This window comes from Acipenser ruthenus, chromosome 14 (assembly GCF_902713425.1).
Source record: "Acipenser ruthenus chromosome 14, fAciRut3.2 maternal haplotype, whole genome shotgun sequence".
NCBI classification, from domain to species: Eukaryota; Metazoa; Chordata; class Actinopteri; order Acipenseriformes; family Acipenseridae; genus Acipenser; species Acipenser ruthenus.
The window spans coordinates 32,198,387-32,224,450 of record NC_081202.1 but is presented as its reverse complement, the minus strand read 5'-3'; the positions used below and the strand labels follow the sequence as shown (position 1 = coordinate 32,224,450).

General features: G+C 40.8%; 1 protein-coding gene across 14 annotated transcripts in view; it reads left to right on the top strand.

Moving 5' to 3' along the window:
• Positions 1-26,064, top strand: part of LOC117419762 (epidermal growth factor receptor kinase substrate 8-like) — an 87,745-nt gene that overhangs the window by 17,559 nt on the left and 44,122 nt on the right. The window contains exon 1 of one of the 14 annotated variants that reach the window (XM_058986378.1): positions 6,189-6,324. The exons of 12 other annotated variants lie outside the window; for them this stretch is intronic. The gene's annotated coding sequence lies outside the window, so the exon portion shown is untranslated. Of the gene's footprint in view, positions 1-6,188; positions 6,325-12,171; positions 12,259-26,064 lie in introns of those variants that run through there. One more of the 14 variants, XM_058986379.1, reaches the window with a different exon arrangement.

The window sequence follows — 26,064 nt, the reverse complement described above, 5'->3', positions numbered from 1 at the left end:
TTTCCATTTTTTTGTCCGTTTTTCATTAAGTATATGGAAAACTACAAAGCAGTACTGTATGTAATCCAGTATGTTATTCAGCAGGTTTCATTCGACTTTATGAAGCAAAATGAGTTAATTCTGTCGGGTGATGCAAATCTTTTAGCTATAGCTGTACAGCCTCCACAATGCACCTCTCAAATGAATACACCAATTTTTTTTTTACAGTAATATAAAATTGCTGTTGCTTAATGTGTGTGGAAAGATAACAATGGGCTCAATCAAGCAAAAGGTTTGAAGTTAATCACGAATGGCAGAGGAAAAATCAGCAGTTAACAGTCTGTGGCAGGTTTTCTCAAGTGTGAAACAAAACAACAAAAAAACAGAAGAAATCTCAAAGGCTTGGGTGATACTGAGTCATACCTCACGTGTAAATAACAAACGAGCGAGTGTAATACTTTATGTAAGCAGGTGGAGATCCCTCATAGCACATAGCAGTAAAACGGGCCATTCCACTCCCCGTTTAACAGGTAAAAAGAGATAATGATGGAGGTTTAATTGGTTAAATTAAACTATTTAGAACAGGGTTGGAACAAAGACCAGGAGTGAAGGGCTAACGCTACCCCCCCCCCCCCCCCGCAGTATTCTTAGGAGGTGGTGTGAGTGGAGAGCTTGCTTGTGTTTGCATAGCTTGATTAAACAGCAGTAGTGCCAGTCTGTCTTGGAACCGACGAATTCTCTTGTGTTCCCATGTGCTATTTTCAGTACATCTTGGTTGCCTGTGACCCTCCCTGTCCAATGTTTGTGCGTACTTTCTCCTGCCATTACTACAATCAAAGAAATAGCATGTGCAAACATGTTTCACCCACTACTGTTCCTAATACATGAATCAGAAACAGAAAAAAGGATTGTCACATCATCATGTTTGCTGAAGGTTCTCCAACTTAACCTACCCAACTTTTGTAATTGTATAGTGGTGGCTGTCATCGTTTAATGAATCCACTGTGGGCTGCAAAGTCACCATTTTTTCAAGTAAATACAGGAGTCCATTATACAATTCACCCCTTTCACTTTACAGCAACAAAAGAAATGCAAGCATGATATGTTCTTCTGACCACCAAATGGAAAGAAGATCCAATGATGAAGTCCAGTGATGCTTTATAATCCACTTTATTTCCCTGTTCTATTCAATCAAACCTCCGGGCATATGTGGACACCCATCCAAACACAACAAATGCATTATAAAAAGGCATAAAAAAACGCTTTCATTTAAAACACATATATACCTTAAAGATGAGATGAGAGAGTTTTCCACTGAACCCTAACCCTGGGATCAGAGGGATTTTTATACCTCTGAAATGTTAAATTGATTGACTATCCCTGTAAATGGTGTTAATGCAGCAGCTACAGTAGCAGCTTGTCCTAATGGTGGGAGTCTGACCTCAATGACGAGACAGTCTTTCTATCAAGCCAGTCACAGTGAGGGAATATACCGGGGCTACTTTTGAGTCTTCCACAGTAACAAGCTGCTCAAGTCTGTTGTGTCCTGCAATCAAGTTCGGTTTGATACTGGAAACTCATTCCTGGGTGAAAGTTTACAGCTTTCTTTCACTGCTTTTCATTCCTGGGCTACGAGGAACCGGACGAGCTGAGATGGGCTGAATGGCCTCCTCTCGTTCTTAAGAATATACTGTTCTGTGCACACTACTGTACAGTACTGTATATGAGTCTTATAGGAGGCTGTGTGGTCCAGTGGTTAAAGAAAAGGGCTTGTAACCAGGCGGTCCCCGGTTCAAATCCCACCTCAGCCACTGACTCATTGTGTGACCCTGAGCAAGTCACTTCACCTCCTTGTGCTCTGTCTTTCGGGTGAGACGTAGTTGTAAGTGACTCTGCAGCTGATGCATAGTTCACACACCCTAGTCTCTGTAAGTCGCCTTGGATAAAGGTGTCTGCTAAATAAACAAATAATAAATAATAATAATATTTCATCAATGTAGTTTCCAGTTTCAGTCTGAAGCTCTGTCATTCTGTCAATTTAAACAGACATGCTCTGTTTTTAACGGTCATACTCTTGCTTTCACTGTGCTTTATTACACTTTGCTATGCTTTTACTATGGGAATATTTTACAAGCATACATTCAGCAGCAGTAGGTTAGTAATGTAGCTCAGGGAAGAAAAAAAAAAAAAGATTCTTGCAAAATCATGTTTTTATGTACTCATTAAAACTGACAGTAAACTAGCATAGATAACATTCACAGCATGAGCCTGTATGGCAGTAAACTCCTTAAATATTCCTTTGTAAACTGCCTGGGACGCTACCCCTTTTAAACTGTACAAGCAACGCAGCCGAAGAGATGATATCTCATGTCTGTTTTTGAGAGAAAACAGAAGTGACAGAAATGGGTCATTTTCCAGGCCTGTGTTGAGCACGTTGAAGGCAGTGATTTTTTTGTCAATGTTTATGTAAAATGATCTCTGAGCAGTTTCCTCTGTGTCTCAGACTTCAGGGGGGCTTGTGGGTAATGTTGATAGCTTTTCATGCTTTGCTTGCACCTCTGGAGGCCTGGGTGAAATGGATTTGCTGGTCTCCACTTGCTGTGGTCAAAAGTTTTGCATCACCCTATAGAATGAACTCATTTTACTTCATAAAGTCGAAAGAAAACTGCGGACTAATGTTACGTTAACATATTGAATTACATACTGCTTTGTTGTTTTCCATATACTGAACGAAAAACTGATCAAAATTTGACATTTTGAAATCGAACATTTTGAAATTGGCTTCTGTGATATTGTTTTATGGTTTATGTGAGTACATGATGTTCAATAAAATAGCTAAATTATGTTTTTGTGTTTGATGTCTCAATCCTAAAATTCTAGGTGATGCAAAACTTGAATCAGCCTTATCTTCGAATTAGCCTACCAAGGTCTTCATTTTCACTGAGAGAGTAACACATTCACACAGGAGAAAGTTCGGTCTCAGTCACTACCGAGATCGTTTTATCCGGGTAGATTTTGTAAAAGTGATCGTTCTAATAGGGCTAATTTCCATTGAAAAAAACGGTTCTTACTGCTTGGATCGTTAAAGGTACAAAAGATTTTTCCTAATTATTTGTTTATAATTGTAATTTTCCATTGGGGTATGTACACTTTTGACTACAACTGTGTGTGTGTGTGTGTGTGTCTATCTATCTATCTATCTATCTATCTATCTATCTATATCTATATCTATATCTATATCTATATTTATATCTATATATTATAGAAAAAACCCTCTGGGTGTGAGAATTTCAATTTTCGGTCGGTAATTGGTGATATTGAAACTATAGGCACTCATGCAGATCCTGATTCGATCCATGTACAGTGTCATTTGCATATAAACTTGAGAGTAAGCAGAAGCTGTAATGAGGTCCTTAGAATTTGACCCTGTTTGTTGTTCCAAACCGGTTCGTCAGCATAGACCAATCAGGGCGGGCTGTAATCCATATATTATCTGTCCTCTCTTTTATAGTCTCGCACAGTCATAAACCCTGCCCAGATCCCATCACCCAGGCATGCAAACATGTTTTAATGGGCTTTGGGAACATGATCACACAGCAGACAAATGACCCCATAGCAGTGTATTTGTGCAGGTGTGTCTGTTTGTATATATATGTGTGTGTTTGCGCAGTCATGCTGTATTGGCACTGCTAGTGAATTAATTCAAGCACTACAGTAAGTATGTTCCAGCAAGTGCAAACCAGTGAATTATTCATGTCGATGTTTTCTGGGTGATATTGAGGGACAGGATGGAAACGTAAGTCTCCTACTTCTAGTCGCTGTTACTGCTGACAACGGTCTGAGTGTCCATGTAAAGCTGGTGAAATGAACCTGTATCAGTATCACTGTATGTTAACATACAACATCCAACTGCACTAAAACTAATTCGTTGTTTACTTAAATGTATCTGCTCAGGGACAGAGATAAGACTCCTATTACACAGCAGTTTCACGCATTCTAGGTTTTACTACAAGCTTGATTAGGCGCAATGTATAGGTAACCAGCTCAGGCGTGTCTTATTAAACTCGGAGTGAAACCAGGAATGGATCAAACTGCTATGCAGTGGGAGGCTTATTTCCATCCCTGCTACTGCATGTAAAGATATGGGATTTCTTGGTATAAATCAAATATTGTCAAATATTGGCAGATACCCTTTGTGTGTAAACAGCAGAGCATTGTGTTTTTAAAAGCTCTGCTGTACGGTTTGGTCAACAAGATTTTATATATGCAAAGCAAATGTATCCTGGTCAGCCAAGATAAAAGAAGGTGTCAACAATTGTGAGTATTGTTTTTGAATTACAGACTGGGAGTGTGGTTGCACAGAGGCCACACACTCTTGAGATCTTGTGTCCTGTCACTGTGTATGTTGGGTTATGGTTACCAGTATGTAAAACTCCTCTCGTTCCCATTTCAAACTGGGGCTTCCTACTACAAGTTCTATCTTCAGACTATAACCCAGCACCCTTACAAGTTTACCATGGTACTTTTGCAGCTTTATCATTCTTTTTCCTATGGTTATACTATGAATTTTTTATAGTTTAGCATGGTTTGCCATGGTTCTTGGTATGCTTTACCATACCTCATTATTCTTTACCATGCTTTACCATGATTTTACTGTGCTTTATTACACTTTGCTATGCATTTGCTATTTACATTTATAAGGATATAAAAATGGACACAAAGCTCAACGATTGATATGTGTCACAGTTCTATGCATGCCTTTACTTGACAACACACACACACGCGCACACACACACACGTGTTTGATTTTCTGCAGTCTGATACATTTGATACTTTCCTCCAAGGGCAGTCTTATAAGGCATGCAGATATCGTCAAGCATGTGTATTAGCTTGAAGAACTTATTCGACCCTGTGTAGTAGTAGTAAATTATCTGGAGAATCTGAACTTCAATGAATTACCAACTGGAGAACTGGAAACACACTGTTCAAGATGCCAGCTTGATGTATTTAAAATATATACAGTAATTATATACGGGGTATCACATACAGCAAGTCGGGCAGCATAGGCAATATCACAGGGGTGGAAATAAGACTGCTGTTGCATAGCAGTTTCATCCTTTCCTGGTTTTACTACAGGCTTGATTAGCCGCAGTGTATAGGTAACATGCTCAGGTGTGTCTTATTAAACTCCTAGTAAAACCAGGAATGGATCAAACAGCTATACTAACGTTAAGCAGATAACATTTATGCCCATCACGGCACTCCCTGTGTTTTAGATGTGGAGGATGTATTTGAATTAGTAATAGTGGTTTCTTAAATGGGAATGTCAGATTAACCCCTTCAGGGACACAAGGAATTGAGCGCTTGTTCAAACGGTTTCTTCTTTAAAGTACATTTGAGAGTGACTCAGGTGTCACTAGAAGGAAACTGACAATTTGGATGACCCAAATCCAAGCTGTCAGTACATTTTAAACCTTGTTTCATGCACCTAATTGCAAAAATAAGAACATTAGAATAATGTTATTTGTGGGACACATATGTCCCTTGTACCTTGGCAGGTTAACAATTAAAGTAATAATTCGATTAGTTGATTAAAATCAATTTTACAGACACACCCGGTCACAATTAGTTTATGTAACAGAGGTTTGACGATCCTAAAGAGGAACAAAGTTCCTCAGGCTTTTGCCCTCTCAGAATGTAGCCCTTGGCGATCAACTTATTCATGAATTAAATCTAATTACATTATTAAAGGCAATTGTGCTACACATCCTTAAACCAATGCATACCATTTCCTTTACACATGGTCAGCTCATTAACTTGGCCACCATGTGGTTAACCGTTGCCAGACAATGCTACTGTAGGGCACTAAGTATAGTGGTACACCAGAGTGTAACCATTAACATGTCCCATCTACAACACTGTGCCCCCAGTGAAAAGAAATCCAATAGGAAGAAATACCACATGGAATACACTTGGTATTTTCTACATTGACATGGGTCAGATTGTTGCAGGGGGATGGGTTAATGGTTACACTCTGGTGTCCCAAGTAAGCTTACAAGTTGATCCTGTCCTGTAGATGTGGATTCTATAGCAGGGCACGGACATGCCCAGCGTTAGCTGACTCTGCCTTGTAGAGATTACAACAGAGACCTGCGAGGGATGTAAATAGCCAGGATAATAAATCCTCTTTATTCCCACACGGGAGGAAGGCGGAGAGGCTGCCTCTCGCACACCACTGCAAGAGAGACCGAGCAATGGAGTTGAGAGGAAACAGAATAGTGTAAGCTTTCAGTGAGACCACGTCAAACTGGGGATACAAGACACTGGAACACACCGTCCACGAAGGTTAGGCAAGAGGCTGCTTGTTTAACGCCGGTTCAAACGCTTTGTAGATTCTGTTGATTGTTTTGATCGGTTTTTTTTGTGGCACCTTCTTGGGACCCAATACCAGAAAGTATGCGTTGTTGTTGTTGTTGTTGTTGTTAATCCATTTCCTAGACTTGAATGCAGTGTTGGTAAAGAGTTAAAGCTGAGTTCAATTTTTTGGCCACTCCTTTATTCCTGTTCATAAAAGTAAAAACAATAGGAGTTTTGTCACTGCTACCATACCATACTGTTTCTGATCATATGACTTCCCTCAGATGATTCCGCCATTCTGCAACAGAGGGAAGTTTTGGTTCTATCCAGTGACTGGGCTCCCATGCTAAGACTGCGTGGAGTAGCTGGGAGGTGTCTTTATATGATACACTTTGATTGAATGCTGGATACCGTGGTTGTGTTTCCCAGATTAATCACCTATCTAGTTTTATTGGTTTCATTCAAGTACTACGACATCAAGGGGAACCACCCAGTTTCCAAGCAACATCATCTATAATAAAAACCAGCAATAACTATTTGATATTTACCAGTTCGTCAAATAAAATAACTTGCAAGCACCAAAGGCCATTTGACAGTTACATAAAACACCATGTTACAGTTCCACACTTAGTTTTCCCCTTAAGAGCTCTTTGAGTTTATGGGCATTGCAGAAAGCAGCTTAATTTAAGTACCACATTTTTTTTTTCTTTGAAAAAATCAGAACATAAGCTGTATTTATGTAATTTTTAATAAATTACATTTAGACTTTAACTTTTGCGGGGCAACAATTACAGTAAGCTATCATAACAATATAATGTAGATTTAAATAATAGGTAGATGCCAGCAGAAAATGCTCCAAAAAATGAAAGTAGACTGTTCTCAAGTGAGGACAGTGGCACTTTATGGTATTGGCATAATTGTGCTAACCCATTAAGGGAAAACATATCCTAAGTGTTGTACTTAAACTTAATACAGTGGTTTAGGCAACCAGCCCCAGGCACAAAATGTGAAAGATTGTGGGAGTACACTACTAATTACATGTTTGTAAACCTGAAATAAAATCTAGTGTTTGTTCCAGGTTACAATAGCCGCTATAAGGTCCTAGTTAAAAAAAATTTAAAAAGCCCCCTTTGGCCTCTGTTAAACCTCAAACACAAATTGAAACAAGTAAATAAAGGTAACACTTTACAATAGTGTAGCAAACCTCAAATCTCAGATCAAGTTGGCAGGCTGAGCTCAGGGCTCAGGAATGAGATGAGTGGCGCGGCAAATTAAATGTTTATTTCAATGGGTTCTGAGTTGGGTCAGTTTGACAGTCCCTGGAGAGCGCTGTGTCACTGTGACTGTCGTCTCGTTCGTTCCCCCGTTGCTCAGGAACACTGTGGATGAATTTTGTTGTGTGGTGGTTGGGCTGAGAGGTGCATTGGAATCAGGGTTTGTGTCTGTATTAAATTGGCTGGTGGATCTGATGCCGAAGATGAAGTGAAAGTTCATTAGTCGTGCACACTGCGTTCCCTGTCGCCAGGTTTGTGTCACAGTTGTCTATATATATATATATTTATTTTGTTCATGTTTGGATACTCTGTTTAGGGTCCCGGTTTTGATCTGGAAACAAGTTGATTTTTGAATCTCACATCTACTTGTATACAGATCACAATTAACTAGGCCTTATAGCTGATCCAGTAGATTTGATCAGGGATGGAAATAAGACTCCTGTTGCATAGCAATTTGACTCATTCCATTTACTATGAGCTTGATTAGCCTCAGTGTATAGGTAACAAGCTCAGGTGCGTTTCATTAAACTAGTAAAACCAGGAGTGGATCAAATGGCTTCGCAATGGCAGTCTTATTTCCATCCCTGTTGGAGAATTTAGTCCAATATATTTTTTTTCAGGGGGTCACTTTTGATACAGTTTTATTGTGGGGTTTAACAATTAACCTTGGCATCTTTGGTCCCCACAAACCCCCCACGGAAACACAAAGAGAGGAAGAGAGCGAGAGAGCGACAAGCAAATCCATCCAAGACTGGCTTCTATTCCCAGTGGGACAGAGAAGAAACCCCATTAAGACCTGCCAGTCCTCATAAATCATTCATGTGTCAGTATGCAGGGCTGCGATGTTTCATTTATATTTCAGTAAGCAGCTTCACCCCTGGACTGCAGACAGACAGCCTCTGTGTCTTCTCTCCTGCAGCAGTAACACGTCCCTGTAGTACTGCTTCACTGGTTCTAAACTAGCCCTCTGGACAAGCATTAGGTCACCTCAAGAGCTGACTTTATTTCTGCATCCCTGACCGGCAGGAAGGAATCTTGGAATTTGCAGTTGAGCTGCCTGTGTGAATGAAGGGTCCTTGCTTTCTGTCTAATGTATTCATTGACAGGTGTGTTAGTTGGTTGATAGGAAACACAGGGGCGGGCCAGCATGGAGGAGAGGGCTGCTCTATGTCCACTGTATGAACAAATGGAAGTGTGGCACACACACACTGCGACTCCCAGATTATAATAAAACAATATTATAAGAACATTTCCAAATGAGAGGAGGCCACTCGGCCCATCTAAGCTCGTCCGGTTCCCGAGTAGCTGATTGATCTCAGAACTTTGTCAAGTTGGGTCTAGGTAACCCAATTCCATACCTTCACCACTCTCTGTGAAGAAATGTCTCCTTCAGCAACATGACTAGCTAACCCATTGCATACCCTCACCACTCTCTGTGTAAAGAAATGTCTCCACTTCATTTCCAACTGTATCCTCTGGTCCTGGTTTCTGAACTGCACTTAAAGCAATGGTTAAGGTTAGCTGTGCTTTACCACCTGGAAAGCGTTAAAGGTACTGTACCCTGTCCCCTATATCATTTAACATTATTTAAAACAAATATTATAAGAAAGTACTTCTGCTTTGAGACCAGGTTGAGACATGCCAGTTCTACAGGTGCGTTTAGTTTGTGTGGACTGTTTTCCATTTGTTAGTTGAAGGAGGTTTGCAAATAGTGATAGTGTAGTCTGCCTCTGGAAATGTGTTCTTTGCTAACGATGGGCATCTCTTGAGTATAACAGAATGCTAAAGACGATATCGTATTTATATGTTTGATACTTCTGTCACTCGTGTCTCCTGATCCACTTTGCATGATGTTCCAGAACTCCTTTACACTACACTATGCATTTATTTAATCATTTAATTATTCTAATGAGGAGACGATTCAAACATTTCAATTCAAACACATTACGATATTGCCTTTTAACGAACCTCAATAAATACAGATTTTTTACATTTATTTTTTAAACAAATTTTATTCAAAGATGCAGCGTGCTTTTGACAAGTCTAATCCTGAAGAATCTCCTTGTGGACTCCCTGGGCTCAGTATAAGCTGTTTAATATTCCATGCTGTGCTGTCTGTGCAGCGCGCTAGGCTAGCCAGGAACACTGTCTCACGTTGATGTGCTGTCTGTGCAGAGCGCTAGGCTAGCCAGGAACACTGTCTCACGTTGATGTGCTGTCTGTGCAGAGCGCTAGGCTAGCCAGGAACACTGTCTCACGTTGATGTGCTGTCTGTGCAGCGCGCTGGGCTAGCCAGGAACACTGTCTCATGTTGATGTGCTGTCTGTGCAGAGCGCTAGGCTAGCCAGGAACACTGTCTCACGTTGATGTGCTGTCTGTGCAGAGCGCTAGGCTAGCCAGGAACACTGTCTCACGTTGATGTGCTGTCTGTGCAGAGTGCTAGGCTAGCCAGGAACACTGTCTCACGTTGATGTGCTGTCTGTGCAGCGCGCTGGGCTAGCCAGGAACACTGTCTCACGTTGATGTGCTGTCTGTGCAGAGCGCTAGGCTAGCCAGGAACACTGTCTCACGTTGATGTGCTGTCTGTGCAGCGCGCTGGGCTAGCCAGGAACACTGTCTCACGTTGATGTGCTGTCTGTGCAGAGCGCTAGGCTAGCCAGGAACACTGTCTCACGTTGATGTGCTGTCTGTGCAGCGCGCTGGGCTAGCCAGGAACACTGTCTCACGTTGATGTGCTGTCTGTGCAGAGCGCTAGGCTAGCCAGGAACACTGTCTCACGTTGATGTGCTGTCTGTGCAGAGCGCTAGGCTAGCCAGGAACACTGTCTCACGTTGATGTGCTGTCTGTGCAGCGCGCTGGGCTAGCCAGGAACACTGTCTCACGTTGATGTGCTGTCTGTGCAGAGCGCTGGGCTAGCCAGGAACACTGTCTCACGTTGATGTGCTGTCTGTGCAGAGCGCTAGGCTAGCCAGGAACACTGTCTCACGTTGATGTGCTGTCTGTGCAGAGCGCTAGGCTAGCCAGGAACACTGTCTCACGTTGATGTGCTGTCTGTGCAGAGCGCTAGGCTAGCCAGGAACACTGTCTCACGTTGATGTGCTGTCTGTGCAGCGCGCTAGGCTAGCCAGGAACACTGTCTCACGTTGATGTGCTGTCTGTGCAGAGCGCTAGGCTAGCCAGGAACACTGTCTCACGTTGATGTGCTGTCTGTGCAGCGCGCTAGGCTAGCCAGGAACACTGTCTCACGTTGATGTGCTGTCTGTGCAGAGCGCTAGGCTAGCCAGGAACACTATCTTGTCTCCTTATATCTCGAGGCAACAGCAGAGTACAGGTCGTTGTCTGAAGCTAAACATTTTAAATAACTCAGTTATTATTATTATTATTATTATTATTATTATTATTATGAATAAACAAAAAAGTGTCTACGCCCATATGCTTCTAAAATTGAATTTAAATATGATTTGATTGTGTTCCAATGGTCATGTGATTTAAATTTAGAAGATTTATTATATACAGTATGTATAACAAGGCCATAATAAAACAAACCTGTTGGTTTGCTTAAACCCACCCTACCTGTCATGTTTCCCTCATTTTGTTTGTACTCTAGACCAGGGGTTCTCAAACTCGGACCTGGGGGCCCCCTGTAGCTGCTGGTTTCATTCTAACTGAGCTCTCAATTACTTAACTAGACCCTTCATTGAACTGATAATTTGCTTGAAAATAGCTTTGAAACAGATTTTAAAGTGTAAAAAGTTGTCAGGATGTTAGCGATGAAAAACAAAATTTCAGGTGCATTATTTAAACAGTTCTAGCAACACGCGGGGATGTGTAATGCTGTATTTTTCAGAAGTCTGCTACTTATTCTTTAATGTGTTAGTAGGGTTGTAAAGTAAAAGCCACGGTGATCAGTAATTGATTTATTGATTTTAAATTTTGTATTTCTAATATATATATATATATATATATATATACTTTTTTCTCCCAGATACAGAAAACTGCGATTTACATTAAATCCGCGAAAAAATGCCTGTTAAAACATTAGTGCTTTTTATTTTTACACTTGTCACTCCTGTTCACTGCAGTTTCACTGACACACTCGCCACTTCAAACATAATGTCTTCGGTTCTACAAGTCCTAAAGTCATTGTCAACAGCTCATTTGAAAGGTAAGAACTTGACCGAATTAGCTGTCATTTATGTATTTATTTTAAATGGTCTGTCCTTTAAAAGAAAATCACAGAACTGCCTTTAGTCATAGTCGTGACCCCCCGTGCCCCCAGTTTGCGCACCACAGCTCTAAGTAATGGATGTAATTGAAAGTTCAAAAATGGTTTGCCAAACTTCTTGGATTTCAAAGAGAACCCAAGGCAGTGGGGAATTCTGTGTGGCTGGTAACGGTTAATTTTCAAGACACAGCTGCCAACACCCACTTGATTACATGAAAAGTGTAATTGATTTGCTCTGCGATGTGAAAAGAAAAAAAAAAAAAGCCCTCTTGGTTTGATTATTAACAAACTCTTGTGAAATAGCCAAAGGCCTGGCTGCTGCTCACAGTTCAGTATAGGACTGCTGAAGTGTAAACATGGAGAGAGGCTGTCGACCACAAGGCTAGGGAGTCTGTGAATATCTCGGAAGCTGGAACTCTAAAGGTAAGGGAGCGTTGAATGTTGAAACGACCTGTTTGAATAGAGCAGTGTCTCTGGGGCTTGTAGACAGCAGTGTGCCTCAAATTCACGACTCCTGTGTTGTGTCCTGGTATTGAAGTTGTGGGGATCTGTTGGCTGAATCTCTGGAAGGACATTTCTGTGGGGCCAGGCTCTAGATACTGATTTACCAGCTAAGCGTTTCAGATATTCAATCAACCCTTTAGCTACCTGCAGACTGTTTCTATTTTGAATGTGATTCTTCATTCAAAGATCTTGACTGTAGCTGTCAATTATGCAAAATGTGTTTGTTTTTTTTAAATAAAAGTGTCAAAGTATAGATTTCAGTGTATCTAGGGGATATCAGTATCAACTGGTCAGGGACTTAGACTGCCTTTTAAAAATATTAATATATATATATATATATTAATATTATATAATAATAATAATAATAATAATAATAATAATAATAATAATAATAATAATAATAATGATGATGTTTCCCCTGCAATGTTCAACACTGAATCAATGAATTACAATCAGTTTTAATTGTATGCCAAGCAGAGGAATGCTATTACAATGAACAGAGGCCCTGTAAAAAAAGAGGAAGAATCTCCCTCTGCTGGTGGCTTGAGCCCTCGACCTGTGACCTTCCCCCTCTTGGGCTGTGGATGCACCGACTCCCCCCATCTGGGCTGTGAACTCTCGGGCTCCCCCTTCTGGGTGTAAGACGTTCTGGCTCCTCCCACTTGGGCGCAGGATGTTCGGGCTCCTCCTACTTGGGCGTTGGCAGCTCGGGCTCCTCCCACTCCAGGTCCGTGTCTTCTCTCTCCCGCTCCTCGTAGACCCAGTCCACAATCTGGGTCATCCACTCCAAGGCCTCCATCAGCCCTGGATATCCTCTGGTGATTGCCTTTCGTTGGACTTCTGGCTTCAGCCTGATGAAGTCCAAGAGGATATCCAGGGTGCTGTCTCCCAGCAGACGTCTCCCCTCTGTTCTTAGCCACAGGGGGGCGCTGGGGTCCCTCAGCCAGCTCTCGTACCTCTCCATTCCTTTTTAGAGAGGTGGCTCTTCCTTTCCCCACTGGACAGCGCTTTCTCCCTTGTAGTGCCTCACTGTGGTGAAGTGCAGGCACCACACACTTTCCTCCATCCTCTTTCCCCAAAAAATGGCCTTTTCTTAAAAAAAAAAAAAAAAATTGCACCTGTAGTACCTTTTCTGGCCTGATTCCAGGAGGTACTGGAATCCCACGCTGGATACCACGTGTGACAGGACGGCTGACGTTGGTGACATCAGGCCAGAAGCAGGAACTGAAAACACAGACTCAGGTACTCGGGTACAAAGCGCACTCTTGCGCCATTTTTATTTCACAAAAAATAAAATACAGTAAATATTTAAACACAAACCACTGCTTACAGAGCAAAATAAAAAGAAACAAATCACGAACACAAAAACTAAACTAAACAAATACGGTACTGAAGCTTCCAGCACTCGTAGCAGTTGTTTTGGTTTTTCACTTCAGTTTTGTTTTCTCCTCTCTCGCTCCCGTTCCTCCTCTCGAACACCCACTTCGAACAAGGAGAGCTGCATGCTTTTATCTCGGTGACCATTTCCGAATTAACCATCAATTAATTAACTCCGGAGATGGTCACCTTCTGCACGAGTTTTGTGTGGATGGGGCTTCCCCATCCCTGCTGCCAAACAATAACAAGGAAAACATTGTATTTTTAAATCAACACAAAATACATTCAAACCAATATTAACAATAACCTCTGTTCCCAAACAATACATTCTTTTAAATAAAAATACACCAATACATTTTAAATCTTACAATAACAATCCCCCGTGCTTAATAAACAACACATTTATTTACATGCAAGGCTACAAGGGTGGAAATAAGACTCCCATTGCATAGCAGTTTGATCCATTCCTGTTTTTGATCCATATCCCCTTCAGTCACTGTGTGTATAATTCTACCATGTTTCCTGTCTATGTATCTATTTTGTAATGCCTGTATGTTGTGGCAGAGCAACTTCTCGAACTCCATTGAGTTCACACAAACCGTTTTAAAATTTCTAAACATTGCATTGAAAAATCGTGACCGAAGGGGATGTAATACATATCAACCAGGACGTGACCCGCACCCTTTAAAAAGGTGCTGTGGTAAATGGACAGGATTGAAGCAGTCCAGTTCTGGTGGAGGCAGTACTGTTGATTGGACATGAACGAACCGTGGATCACTGGACTTGTTTTATAAAGTACAACCTACAGGAAATGTAATTGCCAGTAATATCTGTTTCTAATTTAGCACTGTATGGGAGAAAATATTCAAATGAACACTGCTTGAGATGTACTGGAAGACCTAGAGGCAAAAATGACAATGTTCACATTCATTCCTATTAACAAGTGACATCCAGTCTGCTGCTGTAGAGGCAGTGGAAGCTGCAAAGGATTATTCTGTATGGTTTAATCACCAAACACTTCCGATACTAACTAACACACACACAGCGCCAAAAAGCACAGCCACAGACTATTCCAGAGAGAGGATAATACTAATGATCAGTTATCTGTATTATCAGTTATTGATGATCTAAAATCCTTTTTTAACACCCTCATAGTACAGTACAGCAGTTCTCTCTCACACACCCTTTTTCCCCAGTAGTGATGAAACTTTCTAAGGACTTTATTTCACTGGAAGTTATTTAGTGCATTGAACTCTGGATTCTGTCTGGAGCGAGTTTGTCTGTCTCTGTTACACTTCCATATGTATATGTATAACTGCTAATCCAATTGTGATGAAACAAGCTAAGGACATTATTTCAGCACAGTTTATTTTGGTGATCTTTAAAATTCTGCAAGTATAATGGTACCGCAAAATGTACTTTTTCTTAGTAAGCAATAAAACTGGGGATGGGGAGTTTGTTGTGGGATAACTTTACTACTTGCTAAAGAGAAGATGATTATCTATTCATAAGATATTTAGTAAGTAAAAGGGTCTGGATGAGGAAAAATTATCAGCATCTGGGGGTTATGACGTCAACTTTCTCTGCATGTAAGTTTATGTATCTAATATGCACCACTGATGTAATTGTTAAGAAACAGACAGATGTCAATGTCGTGCTCTTTGCTCTTTTGAAACCACATTTCAGCTGCATTTCTAGGCTTGGGAGAGTTTTTGAATGGTTCTTTTCCATGGCATTGACGAGAGCTGGGTGGGTCGGCTACATACTGTATAAAACAGCTGAGTCCATGACCTCAAACTCTTTTTTTTTTTGCAATTGAAAAGCATGACTCGCTTGAAAGAGGGACAACATACAATTGCAATATGTAATGTAATATGTAGTGCTAGGGTATAGTTACGACCAATAAAACAATAGGCCTCTGGAAATGTGTTTGTGGTGTGCGTGTATAAATTACACAATAGTCAAACAAAGGGGATTCGGTTCATAAGTTGAGATTGTGTTTGTTAATGGTTTGTTTTAATCTCTTCCAGTATTGGGGCAGTAGTTACTGGCGCAACTTGTTTTGGGTTTTTTTTGTTTTGTTTTGTTTTTTTTTTACGTTTGACTGACCGCAAATATCACACATTTAAAAAAAAGAACTAATACTCAATTTGGTGAAATAGATAAGTCTCTCTTTTATTGTCTGTGTTACTGTATATAAAATATCAAATGACTGAAATGGTTTAACCCTGTAATTCCATCTCGGAATCTAAGAACAATAGATGGTTTGGGGTCCATTATGGGATTAGAATCCTTGAAAAGGCTGTCCTCCAATCAGCAGCCTTGCAGGAGTTCCATTGAGAGATTAGAACACTTGATGTCAGCCAATTGGCAGCCTCGCAGGAGTTCCATTTTGGCATCTTATTTGAAGCAACTTGGAATCCTGGGAACAAACAACGACCCACACGACTGGTATGAACTTGAACTTGAACTTTTCCCAAATATATTAATATATTAATATAGGGCAGCTGGCTCTTTGAGCTAAAATATAATATATTCTACAATATTTTTCTGTCACCAAGTAAAAATGTCAGCTCTAAGGACTGTTTTTTAAGTGTTTATAAATGTTTTCTGGATAAACTGTATTTGGTTTAACAAATATATCTTTCTGCCATCTTTCTGTGTAAGGTCATATACAAGATTCTAGATTCAGTTTGGGTTTTTAATAAAAAAATGGCGACAATATCAAATGTAGTCTAGTAGTAAATAATATATTGTTTTATATAAAGAAAAGCAAATATAATTAAGGCTAATGAGGTTATAGTTTAGTACCAATGATGTAATTATCCAGAGAAACTGAGTGAACGCATGTCTTCCTCTGAATCCTCAGGACGGATGACATTTTATTTGCAGAATGCTTTATGTGTTTAAGATAAGCATCGGATTACACTGGATAGATAAGTGTGCTTCAGTGTTGCATTCTGCTTTAGCCCTTTGGTTCAGAGTCACACGGACCACTAAGCTTCTCGCCAAAATGCTGATCTACTTGACTTACAGTAGTTTCACCTTATAAATTCTGAGGTTACCGATGCACATCAGCCACTAAAGCATTGTACAGGGCTGTAGTCTGTTTGAGTTGTGCAGTTTGTTATCCATGTCAGAGTTATGCTGCATACCATTGGCGACAAGAAGTTTATGGACGTACAATTGTGTATGTCAGTTACATTTTTGGAACCACTTGCCCAATTGTGATGAAACATGGCACAGATTTTCCCAAGAACAACCTTTTGCTGGCATCTGATTGGTTAGCCTAATAAAGGCTAAAATCAGATTCATCTTTGCAGTCGGTATCAAGCTAGAAGAATCTTGTTTATGTGAGTATTGGTCAAGGTAACCTAAGTTCATCCCACTGCTACCTGTTTATTATTTTTAATTAAGGCATGGGAACAACTTTTTAACTTTTTGATTTTTAATGAATCAGAATGTTAAAATGGCTTTGACAAATCAGAACCCCATTGTAATGGTTTTTCTCTCTCGACTTGCACCACAAGATTATGCTGCTTTTCACATTTAATATTTTAACACCACAGAAAAGAAATAAGAATGCAATTGAGGAATTTAACAGGAATGTCTGCCCTTAGTAACACACCCACGTTTGGCACAGTCAAAATTATCAATCCTCAGTTCAGCTCAATGCTAAAAACCCTATTAGTTTGTTGTGTCCCTGTCTTCTGAAGGCTTTTGACCATCAGTCAAAACGTAGGATTTCACTCAAGGGTTTTCAAGCCCGACACATAAGCAGGCTCTTTACAATGAAAACACACACATTCAGTCTGATGCGTTGTATAGTTGCTTATTACCTCCTTCTGCATATATTTCCCTGTTATAATTCCGAATATATCTGGTGAACACACCACCTTACCAAATAACATACCCTGCAGAGTCAGGGTCAAAGCCTGTTTTTCAATTCCAATTCCTTTTTAAAATCTATTCCCAATTCCTCATTCGAAGGAATTGGAATTGATATTTTAGAGACATTAATAATTGTTGTGGTTGTTCAACTGCTGTCATTTGAAGACCATTTAATTGACTGACAAACAGCGTCTTTAATTGAAGTAATTTGTTGCCACTGTGAGATGCTTGTTTTAACAGAACACATGTTGGAATTCATTAAAAGGGAACGGGAATTGGACTTGGAAATTGATTTTTAAAAAGGAATTGAAAAACCCCAACCCTGCTACCCTAACAAATCTAATTTCCTTTTTGCTCTAACCCTCCCTCATTCCTTCCTTTTTTTTCTTTCATTCCACTTTTCATTCCTTTGTAAAACCCTCTCCACCCCTCCCCATCTTTCACACCTCCTGTATACTGTTCGGTGCTCCTACTGGCCTCACCCACTATTGAAAGACTGATCACAGTGATGGGTGCTGTCTATCTCCTATAGGGAGGGACCACCTCTTCCTGACTGATCCTGTACTACCACCACATACAGTTACAACGAGGAAGACATGAGCCAAAACATGTGTCTGCTTGACTTAGTGTCTTTTTTTCTGGTTAGTATAGTTTCTTAAAACTTTTACCTTTTTTATACAGATTGAGAAGCTATAATCCAATTGTCAGGAATCACACTTGGGTCATTCTTTAGCACAAGAATTTCAGAATCTGGGGGTATATGGAGCAGGGGTGGAAATAAGACACCTATTGCATAGCAGTTTCACCCATTTCAAGTTTTAGTGCAAGCTTGATTAGCCGCGGTGTATAGGTAACAAGCTCAGGTGCCTCTTATTAGACTCCTAGTAAAACCAGGAATGGATCAAACCGCTATGCAATGGGTCTTATTGCCATCCCTGTAGAGGAACCTGTCTCTCCATTTGTCATGTGTTATACATGCAGTGGGTACAGATCATGAAGCTCTAATCTCTGTTACTGCTACAGTATACAGCAGCAGGGTTATACTGCTGTATAAGATTCTCAATCTAGTCTAGATTTATTCATAATGCATCAGCATTTAATGCTATCAAAAAGCTATTTAGATCAATTATTGGATAGAGTTGTTTCATGCTGTAGTAGTTGTATAGTTCCAGGTGCTTTTATTATTTCCCGGAATAGGGCCAAACAATCATAATCACTGTTTTATAAAGCCTTCTCACTGAACGGTGATAACATTCATACTCTCCAGTCATGATCTGCCTCTATCGCTGCACGATTCCTGTTTGCTATAGTTTGTGCTCAGAGTGTGTGGGTGCAGCGGTGATGGAGGGGAGAACACTGACCTACAGAGGTCCGAGTTTCAGTGCCCAAACCCTGGCCGTGCTTCGTCAGCCAACATCGTTGGATAAACACTTGTAAAGCTTCCTGATCCTTCTGAAGAGTGTGTGCTGTGTACCTCCTGAAAGGTTTCTTTGAATGCTGGGTTTTATCAATGCAGTCCTTGTACTCTTTCATTTCATTGCTGTGGTCACACGGGAACAGCCACAGGTCATGCTTGCTTGTGGATATTTTAAAAAGCATTTCCAGTTCTGATGATGATGTGTGTGCTGTACCAGCTCAGGGCTTCTTGAGCCAGATGGAGAGCATGGGATTCCACTCCAGCAGCTGGGTTCAGACTGGGGCTGCTGCTGTGGTTCAAGAATAGACTGAACTACATAAAAGAATGATCCTAGATCCTGTATGAACATTAAATCAACCAATCACTGTTAAGGTCCAGTACATCTTTATCTTGTGTATCGATGTCACCCCATGCATAGGACATATGGCACAGTTATAGTAATAATAATTTAATAAACACTTTTTTATATTAAGTAACAGTTCCAGTTGTTTAGTGATTGGTAATCTAGTATGCCGTGTGTGGGGTATCTTTTCTATAAGAGAGATCATTTTGCACAGTTTAAGCAGCCAGACACTAACTGCACAAAATGACATCTCTGCAAAGACTCTGAACTAAACACTGAAACAGAAAGACACCTTAAACTTGCCAAGGACCTTCAGCACAAGTTGGGTGTGCATTTATTATTATTATTATTATTATTATTTATTTCTTAGCAGACGCCCTTATCCAGGGCGACTTACAATCGTAAGCAAATACATTTTAAGTATCAGAGTACAAGTAATAATACAATTAAGAGCAAGATAAATACAATGACTTTGGTTCAAGCACGTACAAAATACAATTCAATAATACAGCAGATAACAGTGTCAGTGATAGTTACATCAGGATATGATTAAATACAAAATACTACAGATTATAGGAGGCTGTGTGGTCCAGTGGTTAAAGAAAAGGGCTTGTAACCAGGAGGTCCCCGGTTCAAATCCCACCTCAGCCACTGACTCATTGTGTGATCCTGAGCAAGTCACTTAACCTCCTTGTGCTCCGTCTTTCGGGTGAGACGTAATTGTAAGTGACTCTGCAGCTGATGCATAGTTCACACACCCTGGTCTCTGTAAGTTGCCTCGGATAAAGGCGTCTGCTAAATAAACTAATAATAATAATATGATTAAACACTTGGCAAATTACAGTACTCTGAAGTACAGGATTAAATGCAGTAAAATAGGGGGCAGATAAGAGCAAGTAAAGCGCATTTAAGGAAGGGTGATCGTGTCCCAGGGGAAAAACAGAGTTGTTCTACAGGTGCTGTCTGAAGAGGTGAGTCTTAAGGAGGCGCCGGAATGTGGTCAGGGACTGGGCAGTCCTGACATCTGTAGGAAGGTCATTCCACCACTGCGGAGCGATGGTGGAGAAGGAGCGGGCTCTGGAGGCAGGGGAGCGTAGAGGAGGTAGAGCCAGTGCAGGCGGAGCGGAGAGGTCGAGTGGGGGTGTAGGGAGAGATGAAGGTCTGGAGGTAGCTGGGTGCAGTCTGGTCAAGGCATCTGTAGGCTAGTACAAGAGTCTTGAACTGGATGCGAGCAGTGATCGGGAGCCAGTGGAGTGAGCGGAGTAGTGGAGTTGCGTGGGAGAAGCGAGGCAGAGAGAACACCAGGCGGGCAGCGGAGTTCTGGATGAGCTGGAGCAGAAGGGTGGCGGACGCAGGGAGGCCAGCCAGGAGGGAGTTGCAGTAGTCTAGGCGGGAGAGTACCAAGGCCTGGACCAGGAGCTGGGTGGTGTAGTTGGTGAGGAAGGGTCGGATTCTTCGGATGTTGCTCAGGAAGAATCAGCAAGTGCGTGCCAGAGTGGAGATGTGCTGGGAATAAGAGAGGCAGGGGTCCAGGGTGACTCCGAGGTTCTTAGCGGAGGAGAGAGTGTGGTAGATTCCAGAGGAACAGAGATAGAGAGATCAGAGGAGGGGGAGGAGGAGGGAAAGAAAAGGAGGTCAGATTTAGAGAGGTTGAGTTTGGCGGTGTATGGAGGCTGTCTGTCACACTTCATTTTTTTTTTATATATATATGTACTGTACGTGTGTGTGTGTGTGTGTGTGTGTGTGTGTGTATATATATATATATATGTATGTATATATATATATGTATGTATATATATATATATATATATATATATATATATATATATATATATATATATATATATACACATACACACACACACACACATACAGTACATATATATATACAGTGGTTTGCAGAGGTATTCACCCCCCTGCAAAGTTTTCAAATTTTCTAGGCACCTAAGCGTACTCCACGACGCTTTCAAATTAGACTTTACATGTAGAATCTACAGAAACTACTCCACATTGATGAAGTTAAAAATGCATATATAATGTAAATAAGTAAGATTTACAGAGAAAAACAGATTAATCTCAGTTGCATAAGTATTCAACCCCTTTACTGCAGCCCTAAATTAGTTCAGGTGCAAATGATTTGTTTGAAAGGTCACAAAATTAGTGAAATGGTTTCAGCCTGTGTGTACTCAAAGTGGTTTAACTTGTAGATAATTTCCCTCAGGTATATAAAGACTTTCAAGTTGCAACTCACATGGTGATCCAACAAAGCAACCATGAAGACCAAGGAGCTTTCGAAACAAGTCAGGGATAAAGTGGTAGAGAGGCACAGAGCAGGAGAAGGGTACAAGAACATTTCAAAGGCGCTGATTATCCCTCTCAGGTACAGTGAAGTCCATCATTAAGAAGTGGAAGATGCATCATACCACCCAGACACTACCCAGGTCACCCTCCCAAACTGAGCAGCCGGGCAAGCAGGAAACTGGTTCGGGATGTCACTCTGAAGACAACAATGACCTTGAGAGAAGTTCTGTGTCTGAAATGGGAGTCAGTGTTCACAGTGCTCCAAAAGGACAGGGATGGAAATAAGACTCCTATTGCACAGTAGTTTCACCCATTCCAGGTTTTAATTTGAGCTTGATTAGCCACAGTGTGTTTAGGTAACAAGCTTAGGTGTGTCTTATTAAACTGAAACCAGGAATGGCTCAAACTGCTATGTCATGGGAGTCTTATTGCCATCCCTGTAATAACTTCTCTGGAGCAGACCCTTCTCCCTCTCCCATGTTGGTCCGCAGGTATTAGTCCCCCACAGGGAAAGTGGCCTTGAAGCAAATAGTATGAAAATTGACTTTAAATCCTTAGTGACATATTTTAACTGCTGCCAAAGTAGATTTGTTTTTGTGCTAATTGCATAACTGGCAAGTAACTTTCTGATCCTTTATCACAATGCCAACAGCTGCTCTGTGCTTCAGATAAGAAGGTGCTTTGTGATATATGCAAATAAGATTATTTTTTCCATTGCTCTTTGATGTTAATTTATCAGATTGTATTTCTACAGCATTTAAACACCTTGTCAGCACATTGTTGAATTACAGCTGGAACACAGCATAGAAGGTTCCTGTATGTGTCATTGCACAGTATCAGCATCGGGGGATGCATAGTTGTTGTTTGAAGGTTTGCCATACCTTGAAGACACAGTCGTACTGATGGAGTCACAGACACCGGTTCACCAAATATCATGACCATTACCAACGCACTTTACCTCTACCAGTGTTTAAACAACGACCTGTCAGATGACAGCTCAAGGTCTGATATACAATCTCCACTTAGACCATGTAGGCTGCTAATATGTGCTGTGTAGGGCATCTGCTGTTAAAGATGTCATCTTGTGTGTTTTGAGCTGAATGGTTCTGTCTGCTTAAACTCTACAAAATGATGTGTGATTTACAAATCACAAAAAAGGTGTACCCATGCTACTATTCAACACAAAATAGATTTTCTTTAATTTTCTGGGAGCCGACAAGAACATTCTCATATCAGCATCAACTGCCACTTCTTAGCTATTTTTTGCACAGCTAATCGAATCTCTTATCAGATTCAAAGTCAAATAGAAATATGAAGCCGAGCTTGCAACTTGCATCTTGTGTTAATTATGAATGTATAATTATTTGGTTCTGGAAGGTTTGGAATTTCCAGAAGGGTTGGAGTCTGTGACCCAACGATTCTGCTACCATGGCCAAGGGGTGAATCTTCCTCAAACATGAAGTAAAAACATCAGCCAGATTGCCCCCTTGCCTGTCTTGTTAATTTAAACAGTAGCTTACTACTAATATGATTTGAATTTTAAAGGTACTATATTGCACAAATTTTACTGTAGTGTAAATGTTTGATGCACAGATCTTTGATTTGCTTAGAGTTCCATTATCACTGTTGTGCAGTCAAAGTGAAACCTCCCACTTCTTCATTGACATGGGTCTTTATTGTAGGCACACAGCTGCATTCTATGATTCTCTCAATAAGGTTCCATTGAGAGAATCAGTGTCCAGAGAACCATTTCAGTACCATGTTGTTTTTAACTTGCGACCATGTAATTGATACAGTCACGTTCAGACACTCTACAAGCTGTATTTTATGATCCTCTCTGTAAAGTTCAGTTTCTTAATATATAAAAACATTTCCAGTATAATATGACATTCCCTTTGGCTCCCAGGAAGCCTTGTTTTGCTTCACAAAAACTCCCAGTTCTAGTTAAGACTATCAAGGGAATTCCATAACAGTTTGATCCATTCCTGGTTCAATAAGACACACCTGAGCTTGTTACCTATACACACTATGACTAATGAAACTGTAGTAAAACTTGGAATTCTATGCAGTAGGAGTCTTCGTTCCATCCCTGAATGGTATTGTTCTAGTCAGTCTCTTGGGCTACAGTACTTGTTCTGAATTATAGCTGTTTGAACAAAGATAAGAGACCAGTTTTGTATACAGAGCTTTTAAAAGTGACTCCTGCTTCTTTACCATATTGCAAAACCTGTTACATTTATCAGTAAGTTTCTTTTTAGTACTGCTGTGTATCTTATGACTGAGTGTTTAAAATCAAGAAATAATCAGAGCAACCCCTCAGGCCTTCACTGTGACTAGATGCACAGTTAATGGTGTCTGTTTTCACAGCACACAACGGATTGCCTACAGTGCACTGCTTTTCATAACCCTGATATAATGTGACCTAATTTCAATGCCTTTTGTATTGCATGTAGGAGTACTTGGCTCAATCCCTTATAAAAGTTTCCCATAGTAAAACCACAGCAAAGTGTAATAAGGAGGCTCGGTGGTCCAGTGGTTAAAGAAAAAGGCTTGATACCAGGAGGTCCCTGGTTCTAATCCCCGCTCAGCACTGACTAACTGTCTGTGACCCTGAGCAAGTCACTTAACCTCCTTGTGCTCCGTCCTTCGGATGAGACGTAAAACCCAGGTTCTATTGTAAGTGACTCTGCAGCAGTTGTTGATGCTTAGTTCACCCTCTAGTCTCTAAGTCGCTTTGGATAAAAGCATCTGCTAAATGGCTAATTAATAATAATAATAGTGAAAGCATGGTAAAGCATAGATCAGCATTGTAAATCCCAGAGAGGAACGGTAGAGCATATTAAAAAACATGGCACCATGGTAAACTATAGTGAATGCATGCTGTAGTGCAGTACTCCCTCTTCATAAGACATCCCTTCATACAATGGAATCAGTTATGAGGCTGCATTGTCCCGGTTAACATGCCCCCATAATGTCTGTGACTTTGCTATTGCAATGTTGGTAGGGGCTTCCAAAAATCAATAAACAAAAATGTATTGCAATATATATAACAACAAACAAACGGCAGAGACATCAAACAGGAGTTTGTTTCTTGTTTCCTTCACACCAGTTCAAGTTATCGCTATCCAATTCAAAAGCACAGTATGTCATACAAGCATCTCAATAATAATACTGATAGTAATAAAAACGACATTTGTAAAAAATGCTTGCTAATAATTAATATCCATACTGATTGTTGAGTTTGGCTTCCTCCTGTAAATTCTCTCTTGCTGTTTTTTAAATCAAATGTATTGTGCGTCGCGGGTTACAAATTAACAATACAGAGCCCAGCTTGCTGTCACAGCTTCTACAAGAGTGGTACAGTGAATAGTATCCCCTGAAGAAGTTTATTTTGTCTTGAGCAGCCTTTAAAAGCCTTTTTATTGTAGCATTTCCTCAGGGGACGCGTTGACTGACTGTATTGAGGTGACTCACGGGTTGTGTCTTACAGATTTTGCCAAGAGGATTGCAAAAGAAACTCCGGCCACACCCTTTTCTTAAAGTGTTTCTTTGTCCCATTCTCTGATGGGAACGAGCGGCAGCTGTTTTGCCAGAGGCAGCGTAGTTGGCTTGTGAACTTCTGAACAGACTGTACCGTACAGTACGTACCCAGCTGCAGATACTGTTTCTCATGACTTTCCTGCCCCGGCATGTCAGTGCAGAGCTGAAGAGAGACGACAGGCCAGGAGTACAGAAAGCACGGATACTGCGAACTAAATATATCAAGTATACCCACGATCCCCCTCTCGCCCTCCCCTGGCTCTGCATGGGAAAAGCAGGATTTTGATTTATTTAATGGTCATACTAGTACGATGAGTCCTTGTACTTCTGAATTAGGCTGTGTTCACACTGGGTCTGTTTAGAGGTGTGGCAGGATAGCGTCACGGCCCAAGCTGTTACTGGCAGGAATGAAACTCGGAGACAGAGAGCTGCAGTTAAACACAGGAACAAATTAACAAGGTACGGGGACCAAAATAAAACGGTTAAACAAAACAAATCCTTACTTTCCAGGTTGCTGGGCAGCTCCTTCACTGGAACACTTCCCAAACTCTCCTCAAACTCCTCCAGCTAAACAAAGGACTTTCTCTTCGTTTTGTACCATGTGGCTGGGACTTGATTGATGATCAACTATTCAATCAAGATCTAGCCACAGGCCACACGTGGATTTTGCCATCCCTGCTAAACTTACATTCAAAATAATCAGTCTTAATTTAAACATACACACTGTTTACATGCCACAAGAGGGTTTGGTCCACACTTGGTACGGTTTGGTGAGAACAACAAACCCGTTCGGGAGAAGAGGTGGACTCGGTAAGGTTGGCAAACAAACCGACTTTGGTTCGCTTGCTAAACCTCA